The following is a 4,614-nucleotide window of genomic DNA, read 5'->3' as shown; positions in this document are numbered from 1 at the left end:
CTCACTCCCCCAAGGGCTCACCCTGTCGATGTCGGGATAGAAAACACTGACCTGTAAAGCCAGTTAAGAGCATGAGCTGGAGGTGGGCAGGCCACGCTTGAATACCAGCTCTGCCATGGACAGGTGGGGGGCTTCAGGCAGAGACTTTAGCCTCCCCACCAGCCTCAAAACGTTGTCCGGTTGTCAGGAACGAGCAGGCAATGCACGGAGCACACGGTGCCTGGCACAGAGTAAAGTGCTCCATGAATGGCCGCTTCGTTATTATCTTGTGAAATAATTAGCATTAAGACAATAACCTCTCACTTACCTGGAAACCTTCCTACCTTACAGAACCCAGCCTAGAACTCACATGAAGCTTCCCTTCTGAAAAGTCCTCTGAGCTGTCACCAAAGCTCGCAGGCCCTTCTCATCAGTAAGCTGATGACAGAAGTGAGGGTAGTACTAGTTTGGATCACTCGGGGGCAGGAAAGCTTCCCGAGGCCTGAGGATGCCGGGCTGACATGGGTGGAGGGTCTGGGCTGGGAAAGAGTGGGGAGGCTCAGGTGGGGACCAGGTTCCCAGGGGTCTTGAATGCACCTCTAACTCACTGGCTGCCTTGGGGCAATGGGGGAGCTGCTGTGGGGTCACTGTGGGTGGGGGAGATGGCAAGATACAAGGCCTTCTTCAGGAAGCTGACTCTGGGGGCTAATGCAGGTTATGGTGAGGGCCACCGGCTGGCAAGGAGGCCAGTCGGGGCCCGTTGGAACCCAGACAGCATTTAATGCCAGGATCTATCCACAGCACGAAATTCCAGACGGGAAAATCACCACGTACTTGGCAAAGCCCCCCCCCCCCCCCGCCCTTCACATCCTTTATATCATGTGATCTTCATAATTCAGTGAAATGGTTATCTCCACTTTACAGCGGAGAAAAGCTGTGTCCTTAAAGAAGGGACCTCACTTAGCTGTTAGTGGCACAGTGAGGCCAAAACCCCAGGCCGCCAGCTCCTGCATCAATTCTCCATTCCCATGGAGGGTTTGAGGGTGCTCTGCCTGCTGATTCTTATTAAATGCAGAGACATTCAAGAACAACATAGCACTGCACAGTCTTGGGGCCAGGGTGGGGTTCAGGCAATGAGTGAGCCCCTAGAGGGTTCTAAGCACTGACTCTGGAGTCAGGGAATCCTGGTTGGAGGCCCAGCCCCATTACTTACCACTAGTGTGGCCTGGAGAAGCATCCGAACCTCCCTGGGCCTCAGTTTCCCCTGAATGTGGAGCTGTCTGCCACAGGGGATGCTCTTTCTCTTCCACAAGCCCTGGGAGGGAGGAAACTTGTCTCAAAGTAACTGTCAGAGCCCCCATGCCTGGCGCGGGCCTCAGAGCATCACATAAACTGTCAGTGTCATCATGATCCATCATCCACATTTATTCTGGGCACTTGCTATGTGTAGATTACTCAGCTAAACGGATGGTGGGACCGTTGGTGAACTCTCACAGGAGTGGGGAGCAGAGGCCACCGCTGAGGGTGAATAAACATCAGTGGGGGTGCTGCAGCCCAGGAGGAAGGGGCCCTGAGTAGGGGGAGCTGGGGAAGAGCTCACCAGCAAAGCATGCCAACAAGCACAGGGTCTGAAGACCTGGTTCAATTTTCCACTCGGCTGTCATCTTGCCATGTGATTTCTGGCCAAGGCCTGGCCCCTGTTTTTCCTCTGGGAGAACAGATGGAGGGCACAAGGGACTGGGAGCCGAGCTGTCAGGGAGGGAGTCTCCCTCACCTGAGGCCTCCAGGCCTGTTGGGATCTGCCGGCCTGAAGGGGATTTCCTGGGGCCGGCCCAGTTCCCAGCCCTGCTGACGTCTCCTCTGGATGAGTGCCCAGAGTTGGGGGGGCGGGGGGGTGCCCAGAACAGCACTCCAGTGGGAAAGGCAGGCGGGCACTCTCCCAGCCCATACCTTGGCCCTCCCTCTGGGGCACTGGGGTCTCCCCACCCCCAGCCTGAGGTGGGGAAGCTGGGGATCCCTTCCATTGAAAGAAGAAGGCACTGCCCCTTGGCTCAAGATCCTGATTTGCTGTGTGACCTCAGGCAAGTCTCTGCCCCTTTCTGGGCCTTGGTGCTCTTTCTCTGAAACGAAAAGGACAAAGATTTCCAAGCTTTTTTGGAACTCTGACACACTGGGATCCTGCTGGGGGTTGGCGGGCGGGGGGCTAGGGGGTCCTGGGAAACAGAACCAGGATGGAGGCGGGATTCCAGGGCCTTGCTTCCCTACTCCGAAGTAGAAGGTAGAGAGGATGCGGGGAGGGTGACAGGAGGAAAGGAGCCCCACGGTCTCCAGGTGGCTGTAAGAGGGGCAAGGCGAGCTGGAGGTTTTGGAAACATATTTATTTTTAAGTGTCCGGTGTCACTGGGGGCTTTCTCTTTGGGTTTTGAAATGCTCCAGAAGCGAGCACTCTGCATGTGCGTGTTTGCAGAGTGGAATATGGGCTGTATTTATTCATCCTTTAGCCGGAGCCCTTAAAAATATAGACGGCTAATGTCTTCAGTATGTATGAAATATCCCATATGCTCGGAAACAAAAGGGGCTCTGTTATTAAAGTTTCATTTCCACACGCCCCCTCCCCTCCCTCCCGCCCGCCCCCCTGACACCCTGCCCTCCTTCCATCCAGCTCAGCCTCTGCTCCGAGACAGAGCGAGAGCGAGGAGGCAGGCTGGCAGTCGTGGCCGGAGGCCCCGGGCATAGCTGGTCCCTGAGCGAGTGGGTGCGGATTCTGGCTCCAGGTGAGGGGGAGACCTTGGGAGAGGAAAACAGGGTCTTCCTGGGGAGAGGGCCCTCTGGGGTCCCTGGTGTGGCCAGTGGAGGAGTGGGGGTCGAAGTGGTCCTTCTTGGGGGCGCCTGTGGGGCCGGGGCCCTGGCAGGGCCCGGCTGTCTGGGACGGAAATGCCCGTTCTGCTGCTAACTGAAACCACATGTGTCTCCCAGGCAGCGGGACAGAGACGCCGCCAGGCCTGGGGCTTGGGACTGGGGGGGGGAGGAAAGAGGCAGGCTGGCCCCGCTGTGTGCCCAGGGTGAGTGGGGGGTAGGAAGGGTTGGGGTCATTTGCATCTGCACGAATGAGAGTGCGTCAAAAACCGCGCGTGAACGTCTGAGTTGTGTGTGTGTGTGCGTGTCATGTAGATGAGTGTGTGCGCGTGTGTCTGCAGGTCGATGGTGGCCCTGTTCACAGGGCTAGATTGGCCTCCCTCTTGGCCTCCTGTGGCCAGAGGCCTGGGCAGACTTCTACCTATCTCCCTGAGCCTGGGAGCCTGCTGGCTGCCTCCCAGGAGGGTCTTCGGGGGGTGAGGAGACACCCCAGCTGAGTTGGTGCCGGTCCTTCCATGCGGGGACACCCCCATGGCCACCATCCTCCTTCGCTCCTTTCCCTCTAGCCCAGCTCAGCCTTCTCACACCCGCAAACCTGTACCTATTTCCCAGAGAGAAAGGCTGAGGCACGGAGCAAGGAGCTAACAACCCCCTCTCCCATATCTGTAGTCATCTTTTTTCAGAGCGCTCATGCCCAGGAGCATGGCATCTTCGCTGTAGCCATGGAAGATAAGAAAACCAATCCCAAGGAAAAGGCCAGCTTTCCCATACCGTCAGGGAGGCGGCTTGGGGGCTGTCAGCTCCAGGAGGGGTCAGAGGATAACTGGGACAAGGGCGAGGCCTTGGAGAAAAGGCTGGAGGCTGCACTCTGATTCTCTGGCAAACGGGGGCACCTGGGGGCCTCAGTGACCTGAGTCCGGGGTCTTCTCTCCCTAAGGAGTAAGACTCTCTGGGAGCAGGGCTCTGGGATCTGGTGGTGGCCACCTGCCACCAACTTGCTGTGGATGTCGGACAGGTCTCCTCCCTTCTCTGGGCCTCAGTTTTCCCCATCTCTACAATGGCAAGTTTGGGCCAAGGTAGTATTTCCCAAAGCGGTATGTGCCACCCTGGGAGCTGGTGAGATGGGGCCACGTGGACTAGTAATCTTCATTTTGACGAGGCTTGTGTGTTATTTTCACCTACATTAGGGGAAAAAATACATAAAGATACATTAGATGAAAGTTACAAACTGCTCAAATGAATGAAGGCTGGGGACTGCCCGATGGTCCCTGGGGTCCTGTCCATTTTGGCCACAGGCTTTCTTGACGCTTTTACCATTTTAAATGCTCAGAAGAATGTTGGTTCCGACTGTCTGGGACCCAGTGTGATCTGCTTATAAACCATTTTATGGCCCCGCAAATGAGCAGTTCTGTAATTCTGTGATTACAGCAAAAAGTCCAGTTGTCACAGTGCGTGCTTGTGCGTGCGTGCATGCGTGTGTGTGTGTGAAGGGACTGGGGATGGAGTCAGCAGAGCTGAGAAAAAGATCAGCCCGTCCCAAGGTCAGGGCTGGGTGCCCAAGGTCAAAGGCAGGGAGTTTGGGAAAGAGATTGTTCCCTGACTGACATTTTCAAGTGCTTTATCCGGCCTCAGCCTTGCTTTGAATCGCTGGGTTGGGCGGGTAGGCGAGGAGCCACCCTGGCTTCAGCCTTTCCTGCCATTCAGCCTTGGCTCCCTGGCTACTTGGCTGTGTTTAATGTGCCAACCCAGGACCACCCCCTGGGAGGGGCGCACCGGGAG

Source organism: Panthera uncia (genome assembly GCF_023721935.1).
Source record: "Panthera uncia isolate 11264 chromosome A1 unlocalized genomic scaffold, Puncia_PCG_1.0 HiC_scaffold_17, whole genome shotgun sequence".
NCBI lineage: Eukaryota > Metazoa > Chordata > Mammalia > Carnivora > Felidae > Panthera > Panthera uncia.
This window is presented reverse-complemented; position numbering follows the sequence as displayed.